Source organism: Coregonus lavaretus (genome assembly GCF_964263955.1).
Source record: "Coregonus lavaretus genome assembly, chromosome: 8".
Lineage (NCBI taxonomy): Eukaryota > Metazoa > Chordata > Actinopteri > Salmoniformes > Salmonidae > Coregonus > Coregonus lavaretus.
In genome coordinates this window covers 30,548,866-30,564,097 of record NC_139995.1, presented here as the reverse complement: position 1 = coordinate 30,564,097, position 15,232 = coordinate 30,548,866, and the positions used below count along the sequence as shown (strand labels likewise).

Here is a 15,232-nt window from a genome sequence, read left to right as displayed (position 1 = left end):
CTTCCTTTCTTGTGGCGGTCCTCATGAGAGCCAGTTACATCATAGCGCTTGATGGTTTTTGCGACTGCACATGAAGAAACTTTGAAAGTTCTTGAAATTTTCCGGATCTTTAAGTAATGATGGACTGTCGTTTCTCTATGCTTATTTGAGCTGTTCTTGCCATAATATCGACTTGGTCTTTTACCAAATAGGGCTATCTTCTGTATACCACCCCTACCTTGTCACAACACAACTGATTGGCACAAATTAACTTTTAACAAGGCACACCTGTTAATTGAAATGCATTCCAGGTCTCTACCTCATGAAGCTGGTTGAGAGAATGCCAAGAGAGTGCAAAGCTGTCATCAAGGCAAAGGGTGGCTACTTTGAAGGATCTCAAATATAAAATATATTTGGATTTGTTGAACACTTTTTTGGTTACTACATGATTCCATATGTGTTATTTCATAGTTTTGATGTTCTCACTATTATTCTACAATGTAGAATATAGTAAAAATAAAGAAAAACCCTTGAATGAGTAGGTGTGTCCAACATTTTCACGGGTGCTGTATATAAAGTGCATTCGGAAAGTATTCAGACCCCTTGACTTTTTCCACATTTTGTTACATTACAGCCTTATTCTAAAATTGATTAAATTATTTTTTTCACTCATCAATCTACACACAAAACCCCATAATGACAACGCGAAACCAGGTTTTTAGAAAGTATTCAAACCCTTTGCTCTGAGACTTGAAATTGAGCTCAGGTGCATCCTGTTTCCATTGATCATCCTTGAGATGTTTCTACAACTTGATTGGAGTCCACCTTTAGTAAGTTAAATTGATTGCATATGATTTGGAAATGCACACACCTGTCTATATAAGGTCCCACAGTTGACAGTGCATGTCAGAGCAAAAACTAATCCATGAGGTCGAAGGAATTGTCAGTAGAGCTCCGATTGTGTCGAGGCACAGATCTGGGGAAGGGTACCAAAACATTTCTGCAGCATTGAAAGTCCCAAGAACACATTGGCCTCAATTATTCTTAAATGGAAGATGTTTGGAACCACCAATACTCTTCCTAGAGCTGGCCTCCCGTTCAAACTAAGCAAATGGGGGGAGAAGGGCCTTGGTCAGGGAGGTGACCAAGAACCCGATGGTCACTCTGACAGAGCTCCAGAGTTCCTCTGTGGAGATGGGGGAACCTTCCAGAAGGACAACCATCTCTGCAGCACTCCACCAATCAGGCCTTTATGGTAGAGTGGCCAGACGGAAGCCACTCCTCAGTAAAAGGCACATGACAGCCCGCTTGGAGTTTGCCAAAAGGCACCTAAAGACTTTCAGACCATGAGAAACAAGATTCTCTGGTCTGATGAAACCAAGATGGAACTCTTTGGCCTGGATGCCAAGTGTCACGTCTGGAGGAAACCTGTCACCATCCCTACGGTGAAGCATGGTGGTGGCAGCATCATGCTGTGGGGATGTTTTTCAGCAGCAGGGACTGGGAGACTAGTCAGGATCGAGGGAAAGATGAACGGAGCAAAGTACAGAGAGTTCCTTGATGAAAACCTGCTGTAGAGCGCTCAGGACCTCAGACTGGGGAGAAGGTTCAACTTCCAACAGGACAACGACCCTAAGCACACAGGCAAGACAACGCAGGAGTGGCTTCTGGACAAGTCTCTGAATGTCATTGAGTGGCCCAGCCAGAGCCTGGACTTGAACCTGATCGAACATCTCTGGAGAGACCTGAAAATAGCTGTGCAACGCTCCCCATCCAACCTGACAAAGGTTGAGAGGATCTGCAGCGAAGAATGGGAGAAACTCCGCAAATACAGGTGTGCCCAGCTTGTAGCGTCATACCCAAGAAGACCTGAGGCTGTAATCGCTGCTTCAACAAAGTACTGAGTAAAGGGTTTGAATACTTATGTTAATGTGATTTTTCTGTTTTTTGTTTTTAATACATTTGCAAACATTTCTAACAGTTTTTTCTTTGTCATTATGGGGTATTGTGTGTGGATTGATGAGGGGGGAAAACCATTTAATCAATTTTAGAAAGGCTGTAACGTACCAAAATGTGAAAAAAGTCAAGGGGTCTGAATACTTTCTGAATGCACTGTATGTCAACTCCGTCAGACACCATAAAAGGCATTTCTTTTTTAGAATTATTGTCCAACAAGTTTTTAAAGGCCTTGATTGTTTAATTCTAACATTAGATTATTCAAATATGTAATACAAATCTCCAAATTTATTTTTGTTTTGTTTTATAGTACAATTAAATGCTTCAGGGCAAATTTTGTTAGCATTCTGTGATGATTTTCTAGATTTAGAACATAAAACAACATTTATAAATCAAACATTATCCCTCAGGCTTAGCACAGCAAATCCTTCAATTGTTTAAGCTTGTGTTGCAGAACAGTGATTCAAATATTTTTTCAGAATGTTGACAAGAACATACAAGTTAAATACAAACAATTCTAAACTTTGTAAAATTATTCATTTGAAAATCCCCAATAAAAACATAACCATTCTATTACAACTGTCAGCACTCTGACGGAGTTGAATGTTAGAATAAAATCTGACAGAGTTGATGTTTTACTGAGTTGTCAAAAATGGCATTTTTCTTCTTCATTTAAGTGGTATACACAGTAGCAATTTTGTTTTTCCTCAGTTGCTTTATGGAATGGAAATAGACCTTGTGTAAATCTGTTGATCTGGATTGTGTAATCGGGGGGTTAGGGTGTGAAAGAGAGACAACCCCCGTTGGAGTTGCACGTGACTGAGAGTAGTGTGGGAGAGGCAAGGGATGGCTATTTTTTACCTCTTAAGAGATCACAGTGAAAATGGATGAAAGAGTGCACTTTAATAAGTCATGGATTTCCCGACCTTGTTTAGCTTCTGCCTGTCCTCGTTGACATGAAGGCTCAGAAGACGGTCAGGAACATGAGACAATAACATACTTCTCCTGCCTACAGTGGCTTGTGAAAGTATTCACCCCCCTTGGCATTTTTCCTATTTTGTTGCCTTACAACCTGGAATTAAAATGGATTTTTGGGGGGTTTGTATAATTTGATTTACACAACATGCCTACCACTTTGAAGATGCAAAAATAAGACGAAAAAAACAGAAAATTTGAGCGTGCATAATTATTCACCAATGCTGACCAGTCCCTGCCGATGAAAAACATGGTGGTCTTCTCATGATGGTCTTCTCATGTGATGAGAGGTGTTGGGTTTGCGCCAGACATAGCGTTTTCCTTGATGGCCAAAAAGCTCAATTTTAGTCTCATCTGACCAGAGTACATTCTTCCATATGTTTAAAGAGTCTCACACATGCCTTTTGGCGAACACCAAATGTGTTTGCTTATTTTTTTCTTTAAGCAATGGCTTTTTTCTGGCCACTCTTCCGTAAATCCCAGCTCTGTGTAGTGTACGGCTTAAAGTGGTCCTATGGACAGATACTCCAATCTCTGCTGTGGAGCTTTGCAGCTCCTTCAGGGTTATCTTTGGTCTCTTTGTTGCCTCTCTGATTAATAGCCTCCTTGCCTGGTCCGTGAGTTTTGGTGGGCGGCCCTCTCTTGGCAGGTTTGTTGTGGTGCCATATTCTTTCAATTTTTTAACAATGGATTTAATGGTGCTCCATGGGATGTTCAAAGTTTCTGATATTTCTTTATAACCCAACCCTGATCTGTACTTCTCCACAACTTTGTCCCTGACCTGTTTGGGGAGCTCCTTGGTCTTCATGGTGCCAATGCTTGGTGGTGCCCCTTGCTTAGTGGTGTTGCAGACTCTGGGGCCTTTCAGAACAGGTGTATATATACTGAGATCATGTGACAGATCATGTGACACTTAGATTGCACACAGGTGGACTTTATTTAACTAATTATGTGACTTTTGAAGGTAATTGGTCGCACCAGATCTTATTTAGGGGCTTTATAGCAAAGGGGCTGAATACATATGCACACACCACTTTTTAGTTATTTATTTTGTATAATTTTTTGAAACAAGTTATTTTCTTCATTTCACTTCACCAATTTGGACTATTTTGTGTATGTCCATTAGATGAAATCCAAATAAAAATCAATTTAAATTACAGGTTGTAATGCAACAAAATAGGAAAAACGCCAAGGAGGATGAATAATTTTGCAAGACCATCTGAATGAGAAAGATATTTGACATTGCCTCTTAGTAGTGTGTATGCATGAACATTCACACACACACACTCTGCCATTTGACTGAAAGTGTGGCATCAACTAGCAGTGAGATGGACTCGTGCTGAGGAGCATCTCAGTTTCAATGGACTTTCTTACTCTAACAGACTCTGCCTCTCCTCCATTCCAGGTGTGTGGCTTTGTGGGGCTCTACTACAGTGTAATCATCGGCTGGAGCATATTCTACTTCTTCCAGTCCTTCCAGTACCCACTGCCATGGGCCGAATGCCCTATCAGGAGGAATGGATCATTAGCAAGTGAGTGGATGCCAGATCTGAATAGAGGGACAGAGGAGAGATGCAGAGGGCACAGAAAATTGAGTCATATTACTCCTCTGAAATGTTTGATAAAGCCCAAGCAGCAGGGTGGCCATGACCAATGTGGTTTGTCACACTTTGTCACACAAACTAGAAAGGCTTCAATGGATTTTGAATCCATTCTCCTTTTTTAACAAGGCCTGTATTTGATTACTGATAGATTAATTATTAATGACTAATTATTACACCCTGAAACTGTGTATAATGTGTTAGAAATGTGTGAGTGTAGGACCAGTAAAGGCTATGGCATTGAGCCACTATTTTTTTATTTTATTTTATTTCACCTTTATTTATATATTTAGCAATGTGAGTAAGAGTTAGGCCAGACAACAAAGGACAAGGAGAACTGCCTACAGGCAACTGATAGGCTTTTTAATGAGTATGGTGCAGAATATTGTGAGAACGGCAATAACTGAGGAATGTAGGGAGTAGGCTATGATGAGAAAGTGTGTGTGTATGTATGTGTGTATGCATGTGAGTATATGTGTGTGTGTGTGTGTGAACTGATGGTCAGGAGAGCAGTTTTAGAGTGGAAAACTACAGCCCACCTACAGAGGGGAGGGATTTTTTTGTATGACGTGTGACTATAAAAGATGGACTCTGAAATTGTGATGGCAGAATTCTCAATGAATAAATCTCTGACTATGCAGACCGGGACTCTGTCCGTTACTTAAATCCCAAAAGACTTACAACCTTTTGGGAGACGTACAGAGACACTGAAATAGTTTGTTAAATAATTCCCATAACAGCTTGGTCCTTCTGAGCCGGATTCCTATACCCTGCTTCTGTCATTCCAGGTAACTCTGAAAACCGTCGACGGGCGAATGATACATTTGTAAATAGAAAGTCCTGCCCTTTGACATTAAGGGTTAAAACAGGCCAGAGGACACCTGATTAATGACAGAGACGGTGACGGAATCCAAACCTACATTGAATCTCGGCTGCAAGGATAAGGTCAGTAGTCTTTATTCATTACTTGGTTAAATTGATTTGAGAACTTGCTAAAATATTGACTGAGGGTAACGTCATAATTTAAAGTAGCAAATTGATCAATGCGTAGCCATTTTAAGGTAGCCAATTTAAGGTTGTAGCCGGTAGCCGATTTAAGGTTGGTGGGTCCGTAACGATTCACGGTAATAGGCCATTACCAAAAGAAACTACCCGGTGTTAAAATAGAAGGAACTATTAAAAGTACACCTATGGGATGTAACCTGTAAGAGATTATAGAACAGTCAACAAATAATCCGTGTTAAACAAATACAAAAAGTACACTAGACGGAATTAAAATAGCATGTGTGAGAAATAGAATATTAGTAAAGTCAAAAGTCACAAACAACTGTAGATTTTGCTTTAACTCTATCCGTTCTGGAGCCTTACAAACTAATTCCAGGTGGTTGTATAGAGGAGGGAGAACCCATTCCTGTTGTATGAGACTGTCAGGAATTATCAAGATTACATTGTGGGGATAAATTCCTCCGTAAAGTATGAGATAATTCTGGGGGACTAGTCAAGACTACATATACAGGAAGGGGTGGTTCCAGGTGGTTGTATAGAGAAGAGGGAGAACCCATTGCTGTTGTATGAGACTGTCAGGAATTATCAAGATTACATTGTGGGGATAAATTCCTCCGTAAAGTATGAGATCATTCTGGGGGACTAGTCAAGATTACATATACAGGAAGGGGTGATTCAAGGTGTTGTTGTGTGAAGCTGTTTTGAATTACTTTTTAAATTGACTTGTTATATGGAAGAGGTGGCTAAGGGATTTTTAACAGTACCAACCATGGGGGGCAAATCCTCACAAGAGGTCCCAGAATTTACTGGGGACGAGAAATACTTGATGTAATTAAAATGGAATCCAGGGATAGAAGAAATCTCCATTATGTAACCAGGTGGAGGGAGAGGTATGGTTTTGAGGGACGTCTAGACGCAGATAAACTCGAATCCATGCTTAAACAGATACATAAGTTGTGTAAAGGAGAAAGAAGCAGTGAGAGAGAGAGAGAGAGAGAGAGAGTAAGAGGGGGCCAGTACCCACTGATAGCCTTACCTAATCTATTGGCGGGGAATGAAAGGGGCCCCAGCAACCTTAGATGTATACAGTAATAATAATAATAATATGCCATTTAGCAGACAGGCCATGAACACAGAGGACGTGGCCCGAGCGGTAGAAGGAATGACCCACCCCAAAACAGGAATAGTAAGGTTTGGGCTGCCGTTAGAGGGCAGTGGGTTTCAGGGGATGCCCAGAGGGCACTTTTGCCATGGGCCGATTACGAAGAGTATGTTGGGAAAATAACTGAATTGTGTAATAGCCTCAGAGAACATTACCATTCTCATGCAGACTTCTCTAAAGCACATGAGTGAAAACAAGAGGATAGTGAGACTGTCAGCCAGTACTTAGAGAGAGTTAAAGATGTGTTTAACGCAAACAGTGGCATACCCGAACCAGACCAGAGATAAGCAGAACCATTAAAAGGACTTTGGTGGGTGGCATCGCTAGCTGAGGTTAAACGATATGCAATTCATCATGAGCAGAATAACAGACAGGACAGAGCCAAGAAAGAGCAGAAAGGAGCAGAGTACCTAATGCCCACTCTTGGGGAAATAGCGGGTAAAGGCAGGGAAAAGTGAAGGCTACAGCGGGGGAGGTCGGTGCTTCAACTGTAACAAAGGAGGGCATTTCGCCAGAGAGTGTGAGGCCCCATGCAGATACTGTGGAAAGACAGGCCCTAACTCTTTTCAATGCAAACCCAAAGGAAAAGGAAAGAAAGAAAAAAGAGAGAAGCCTAACAGACGTCTATTTCCCAGCTTTGAGCGTGAGGAAGAGGAAGATAAGGCGTGACTAGTCCTTGAGGGAGAAAGAGTAGACTCTAGTGAGGGGGAGACTACGGAAACCATTGATCCAAATTCTGAAGTGTTTGAATTGGCTACTATTGACTTAGCACTTCAACAGGAATAGAAACCAGATGGAGTCAGGATTGATGGGGAGAAAATCATGCGATCTGCCTCTGGTCATCAATTTATTGAAAGGTTATCAGCCCCAATAACCCTAAAACATGACCAATCAGGAGGAGAGGCAACCTTACCCATCCTGATATCTAAGCTGTGTCCGGTAAATTTACTAGGACGTGATGTAATGACTAAATTGAATGTGGCCGTCATTTCCACTGAGAGGGGAATGAAAGCACACATAGTCAGAGACAATATGGTGGTCTGTGGGGAAGGGGAGCCATGTTATTGGTATAGTCAAGATTTGTTAAGGGGGGGAATAACTGATGTTCCCCCGAACCTTGATGGAACTTGCTGATGATGTAGTACCAGGCCCCACTAAAATGTCCCCCGATGACCTACACTGTACTCTCTGGTATAACCAACACCCAGGTCCAGATGCAATCTATGAGGAAGCATTATTTAAAACCACAGAAAGGACTATAGCCTTGAAATGGTTTCACTATGACAACACCCACGCAGCAGTGGAGGTGGAACTAGAGCCCCAAAGTTCAGGGAAAGATGGAGCCCACATGTGTCCCTAGCAAAGGAGCCAGCAGAGGACTGGAAAGACATGGGCCAGTGGGTATCCAAGGGTAAGAGGATCACTGATTGGGTCAATATTGTGAGTGGAGATCAACACAGCCCATCCACAAATAGGTATCGTCGGAAATTGAATTGGAGAGCCAATTCAGTTCCCGGAGTACATTTAGATGAGAATAGCAGATGCTGAGGAGAGGAATACCTGTTGACAGAACAACAGGAGTCAGACTTAAAAGAAGTCCCAGAGCATTTGTGGTCCCGGGGTCCAGCAGACGTAGGATTAATAAAAAGGGTAATTCCAGTACAGGTGATACCCAAATCTAATCATAGGCCATATCAGAAGCAATACCCTATGAAACCAGAAGCAATAAAAGTTTTGCAGTTTACCAAGAGCAGATTGGGAGGGACCTTGAGGGAGGGCCAATTCTCGGGGAGATAGTGAGGCCAGAAACAAAGGTGCAGTGTCCTGGAAATCACAGTCTGTTTTGTTTTTTTCAGTTCTGCTGGGAGTACATTTGATGATGGGGTTTTGTGTTGAATTAGAAGCTAGAGACTTCATAAAATAATAATTGGAATAATAATTATATATTAACTTGCTCACCCAAACATAGACATACATCATGGGTGAGACATAATTAATATAATATTGTACAAAGCCAATTTAGGGTTTCCATTAAGGAACGTCAATCACTACATTGGATATTAATACTATGGAGATAAATTCAATATATGCTGGTCAACTACGGCATGTGTTTGGTGTTATTTGTAGCCTACTTAGAAAGGACAGTTACCTATATCTGCTGTATTCTAAACAATGACAGATTGGGGGTTTCATAAGAGGTGGCTATAATTTTTGTTGATAACAGAGGTAATTAGATTTGAGAAAGGTTGAATTGCATTGTTTATGCAAGAATGGCATTAAATTCATGCTTTCTAGTTATGTGTATGCAAATATGTTATTCATTTTTGGTGGTGTGTGGATAGAATTTACTAATGCCAGGATTTAGTAAACGAAGCAGAGAGATGTAGTGAGAGCAGTGGAAGGGATACCACACCCTAAGACGGGGGTACACCAGTTCAGAAGAGATATGGAAGTGCTTACCGCCAGCTTTAAGCTGAATACAGGGGTTCTAGAGTGGGCAGAAGGAGGGGCTTATGGAGATAAATTGGCACAACTCTGTGATAATCTGAGAGAATATTATCACAGACATGCCGACTTCTCCAAAGTCCACGAGTGTAAGCAGGGAGACAGTGAGACTATTAGTCAATACCTAGGAGAGAAGAGAGGTTACGGTAGCAAAGACCGACAAGAAGGAAATGGTAATAGTGGAGACAGGAGTGAGTGGAAGTGTTACAATTGTGACAAAACGGGACATTTTGCTAGAGAATGTGAGGAACCGTGTAGTTACTGTGCAAGGAAAGGGCACCAGTTAAGAAACTGTAGGCAGAAGGGGAAGAGAGAAATCAGGAGTCCTCATGACCTGGCTGTTTGGTTGTTGTTTTTTAATTGGGGTTTTCAAATAAAAAACAACACACCTAGTATGATGTTTATAAAGGGTTGTTGTTTCAATTTTGGGGGGTTTTCAGCAGGTCAAGGGTGATAGGTCTTGGAGGAGCACGCACAGTGAATTTTATGGAGTTTTTCGGTTTGGGGTATATATTATTTCTTATGAGAATGAATGTCATGAGGACTTAATGAACACTTGGGATAAGTAAGATTTTTGAAATATTTAGAATGTTGGTAATGTTTGGTATACTATGGGATGGAACAGTTCGTTGAATAATTTCAATTGCCTCTGAACTCTGTTTTAACTTTCTGGTGATAATTAATCATCCACACTGGTAAATTCTAAAGGCATGAGAGGAGGACTTTAAGATAGTTTATTTTACCAAGTTGAGGGTAATTTATAATACTGTGAAAAGTGTGAAGAAGATTATAATTTGGTAATAATATATATAATTTGAACCATAAAACAACAGAAGAAAGAGAGAGCTTTCCCTGAATGAGGGATACCTGTTGCTAGTAAATTGTACTAATCTTGGATTACTTTTACGGGATAGAAGTAAATTGAGGTATTATCAAATGTTGTCATTCAAATTTCATTTTTATTATGCTTTAATAAACAACAAGTTGGTATTTGAAACTAAATTTATGCAATGAGCTGCAGTAATCAGAGGAAGGCACAATCTAAAGCGAAACAGCTATTACCTAGACCGTTGGGAAGGTCCATATCAGGTCCTGTTGGTGACGGCCTTCGCTGTAAGAATTGCGGAAAGATCCACCTGGGTGCATGTCACACACTGTAAAAAGGTAGACCCAGCTACACCTGACGAACAAACACAGAGTTAGGAGAAAGAACCGATCACCACTGGGGCTCGGGGGTTGGCTCCTTAACGAAGATTCCCTTATCCTGTCTGATCATCCCTGTGTGAGTTCGATAGAAGGTAAAGCAATGGGTTGGCCTCTGGCGTCTGACATGTTCTCAGGGCGAGGGTGGGGATTCACAGGTCTCCTGACGGTAGGTAGCTGTCTGATTGTGGGGGCCATATTCCTAACACACTCAAACCCTCCTGATCCGCCAGAAGTAGTAGTTAACCTAACACAAGTTCATAAAATGTCAATCTCCATACACAGTTTAAGGACAGGTGGAGTATTGTGAAAGTAGGGAATTACCAGAAATGGCAGTGCGAGCCATATAAGGGTACAAGTACTAGTTACCATTGCTAAAAAGTAACGTTACGCTTTTAATCATGGGGTAACCCTGATGAACCTGTAATGTTTTTATATGCAAACCAACTTATATACTTCAATGAGTGTGATTCATTTCTATAACAACATATATTTTGTATGTGTGTAATATTTTGTCAAAGGGTGGAATTGATAGATTAATTATTAATTACTAATTACCATGAAACTGTGTATAATGTGTTAGAAATGTGTGAGTGTAGGACCAGTAAAGGCTATGGCATTGAGCCACTATTTAGCAATGTGAGTAAGAGTTAGGCCAGACAACAAAGGACAAGGAGAACTGCCTACAGGCAACTGATAGGCTTTTTAATGAGTATGGTGCAGAATATTGTGAGAACGGCAATAACTGAGGAATGTAGGGAGTAGGCTATGATAAGAAGGTGTGTGTGTATGTATGTGTGTATGCATGTGAGTATATGTGTGTGTGTGTGAACTGATGGTCAGGAGAGCAGTTTTAGAGTGGAAAACTACAGCCCGCCTACAGAGGGGAGGGATTTTTTTGTATGACGTGTGACTATAAAAGATGGACTCTGAAATTGTGATGGCAGAATTCTCAATGAATAAATCTCTGACCATGCAGACCGGGACTCTGTCCGTTACTTAAATCCCAAAAGACTTACAACCTTTTGGGAGACGTACAGAGACACTGAAATAGTTTGTTAAATAATTCCCATAACAATTACTCAGATATTACTCATTTCCATCGGGTTATACACACTCATTTTGCCCTGTAGAATAAGAATTAATCCATACTTGCACAATCATTTTTGATCAGTCTGAGAGAAACACATTTGTGTTTCGTAGTTCAATCTCCCAGTTCAATCCAGTGTCGACCAGGGCAGGCGCTGAATCACACATCTAACTCGATCAGCTGATGGTGTTAGTTTACTTACGAGACTCCTTCATGACTCAGATGGAGATACTCCAGATTAAAGTCCTCTGAGGCTCTATTAGATTAGAAGTGGTGATAATAAAATCACTCAGCGCCTGACCTCTCTTCTCTTTTCATCTCCTTTCCTCTCTTCTCGTCTCCTCTCCTCTCCTCCGCCCCTCACATGTCACAGCAGTATGAGACAGTCAGCCACCAGTGAGCATGGAGGAGAGCAGCTGCAGCTGGTCAGATAGTTCTGCTCCAACAGAAGGGTTCTTACACTGAGAGACAGAGGCATAAGGCATGGTGTAGCAAGTCATCATGTTATTGTGTAATCATACGGTACTTCACACAAATGCTAGTATTGTATGTGATTCCCCATAGGTTTAATTGTACATTACTGCTAATGGTGGTTTACTACACCGTGCCAGGTAACCTCCTACACTACAGTATAGTGGTAAATGAGGTTTTCCACAGTGGCATTACAGGTTGTCTGTAGCATTGTCTTTAATCCTGTGCTAAAAAGTGACCTCTCGCCATGGTCATAGTGAACGGTAGACCCCATAATTCATGCAGGGTTGTGGGACCCCAGGACCACACTGCTTTGCACCCACTCTGGCCTGGCCCCATGGTTACATGTCTGCACTAACCACATCAGATAGACTGTGGTTCACATTGGCACCGATCAGCTAAAGAACACAGAGACCAAGGTCATTCAGACCTACTGTAGCTTTCACTTTTAATACAGTTCGGTCATGCTGGAGCGACATGTAGGAGAGGGGGGAGATGGGAGAGATAAGAGAGGGAGAGAGAGAGGGGCACAGATAGACAGAGTTACTGCATATAAGCTTGAATGCAATCACTCATAGAGAGAGGAAGCAAGAGAGGATAAAAAGAGAATTATGGAGGCCATCTTGATTTCCTCTGCTGAACATTGCCATCTACTTGACATAAATAGAGACTGGTACACTTAGTTGAGCTGGCCATTTCTGTGCGTGCATGCATGTGTGTCCATGTGTGTGTATTTCTGTAGTACATCTGTAAGAATGCTTTCTCCAGACTTAGATCCATGTATATTTTCCTCAAGGTTGAACTATTAAAGGTGAAAATATGAGAGTCCTGAATGAGTGCTCACACTGTGCATGCCAAGTACAAGGATGACTTTGTTTACCCAGGCTGGTCTCATAGACTAAACATAACATAGTAAATGAAAATCCGGGACACTCAAATTAGTATGATATGTTACGTTTAGGATGGTTACATAAGACAGAGGTTACTTAAGGAAAAAATGAAAGGAGGGTGGTTGGTCAGGGTGGATGGGTAGGCGTATAACGCTAATGTCTAGCAAACCAAAGGTTGCGTCTTCGAATCTCATCTTGGACAACTTTACCATTTTAGCTAATTAGCAAATTTGCAACTACTGACTACTTTTTAGCTACTTTGCAACTACTTAGCATGTTAACTAAGCCTAACCCTAACTCTTAACCCTTTAACCTAACTCTTAGCCTTAACCCTAACCTTAACCCCTAACCCCTAGCTAACGTTAGCCACCTAGCTAACATTAGCATTAGCCACCTAGCCATCCAGCTAACGTTAGCCACAACAAATTGAAATTCATAACATATCATATGAATTGCAAATTCGTAACATATTGTACGAATTGCAATACGTAACATATCATACGAATTGTAATTTGTAACATATCATACGAAATGGATGATGGGCATCCACAAATTAATACATACCATACCAAACGTAACATATCATACTAATTGGAGTGTCCCAGATCTTCGTTTACTATGTTACGTCTACCCCTGACTCCAGGTTGGTTTACCTTACTAATGTCAGTCTGGGAGAGCCAATCCAGAGGGGGGAGGGGATTTGGTCCCTGTGTAAATATTCTCTCCCTTATTATATTTATCTTGTTCTCTATCTTTCGCCCTTCTACTCCCCCTTTACTCCCCCTATCTCATACCTCCCTCCCCTTTCTCTCCCTCTCTTTCATTCTCTCTGACCTCCCTCCCTTTTCACCAACACTCTTCTCACCCTCCCTCTCTCTCTCCCTCCCCCCTCACTGACCACCCTCCTCCCCCTCACCCCTCTGCAGTCATGGAGCCTGAGTGTGAGAAAAGCTCGGCCACCACCTACTTTTGGTACCGCCAGACCCTGAATACCATCAGCACCATCGCAGATAGCGGCGGCCTGAACGTCAAGATGACCCTGTCTCTGCTTGTGGCCTGGATCATCGTCTGTCTGGCTGTCATCAGAGGTATCGCGTCCTCCGGGAAGGTAGGGAGCGCTGTGGGGAGAAAGTGGAGGGTTTGTGGGGAAGAGGGGCAAGGAGGATGGGGGAGAGGGGCAGGGGGTGTGGGGGAAAGGGAAACTGGGTGTGGGGAGAGGGGCAGGGGGCGTCGGGAAGAGGGGCAGGGGACGTGGGGGAGAGGGGTGTGGGGGAGAGGGGCAGGATGCCTGGGGAGATGGGCAGGGGGCATGGGGGGAGAGTCAAAAGAGTGTAGGGAAGATATATGACAGGTCCACACTTTTTAAAGAACATGACATGACTAAAAATTGCACTACTGAACTGGAGTTCTACTGAACTGGAGTGCTGCTGAACTGGTGTCCTTCCTTCCTCTGGCATGGATGGTGTAGCTATAATACAGAACGTGTGACTGAATGTTGTTTCTTGTGGTCTGACAGGTGATGTACTTCAGCTCTCTGTTCCCCTACGTGGTGCTCTTCTGTTTCCTGGTGAGAGGTTTGCTGTTGAAGGGCGCTGTTGATGGCATCGCACACATGTTCACTCCCAAGGTGAGATTCAGAGAAGGCCGTTATACACATGCGCGCATGCATGCACAGAGAAGCTTCCATTGCAGTTGCATGCTGTCATTTATGGGAAAAGACAGCTACTACCCCTATATAATTTATAAACATTTCTAATAATTAAAACCAACTAGTCAGTCAATGTGTTATTGTGTGTTCAAGCTGGAGAAGATGCTGGAGCCCCAGGTTTGGAGGGAGGCAGCCACACAGGTGTTTTTTGCCCTTGGCCTGTGCTTCGGTGGAGTCATCACCTTCTCCAGCTACAACAAGATAGACAACAACTGCCACTTTGACGCCGTGCTCGTCTCCATTATCAACTTTGTCACCTCCATCCTGGCTACTCTGGTGGTGTTCGCTGTGCTGGGCTTCAAGGCAAACCTTATGAACGAGAAGTGTGTCATAGAGTGAGTTCAAATCAACTGCCCTATCGGCCATCTAGTAGGGGAGAGTGGGGTAAGTTGAGCCAAAGGGGTAAGTTGAGCCAGCCTTGCTTCTAGGAAACCATACATAAAATCAATCATGTGACCAAATATTTTGGAGGAGGTCATCATTTCATGGAGTCTGTGAATGAAGAAACCACATGGAAAAAGTTAGGTCCAAAAAACTGAAAACTGATTTTCACAAAGTCAAATGAATGTATTGTGTTCTAAGTTTCATGATGCTTTTATCTAAACCAAAGTAGATCATTTTAAGATTGTTTTATACATCAGTTGGGGTCTTTATAAGCTACAACATGAGGTCCTAAACCTAGCATGA

The 15,232-nt window shown here is 42.1% G+C and overlaps 1 pseudogene across 1 annotated transcript in view; it reads left to right on the top strand.

Moving 5' to 3' along the window:
* The window catches only part of LOC311133117 (sodium-dependent neutral amino acid transporter SLC6A17-like), a 43,865-nt pseudogene that overhangs the window by 20,469 nt on the left and 8,164 nt on the right, over positions 1 to 15,232 (top strand). Inside the window, exons 3-6 of the transcript in view lie at positions 4,316 to 4,442; positions 13,764 to 13,945; positions 14,354 to 14,464; positions 14,639 to 14,880. The product of the transcript in view is annotated as a sodium-dependent neutral amino acid transporter SLC6A17-like (transcript). The remainder of the gene's footprint in view (positions 1 to 4,315; positions 4,443 to 13,763; positions 13,946 to 14,353; positions 14,465 to 14,638; positions 14,881 to 15,232) is intronic.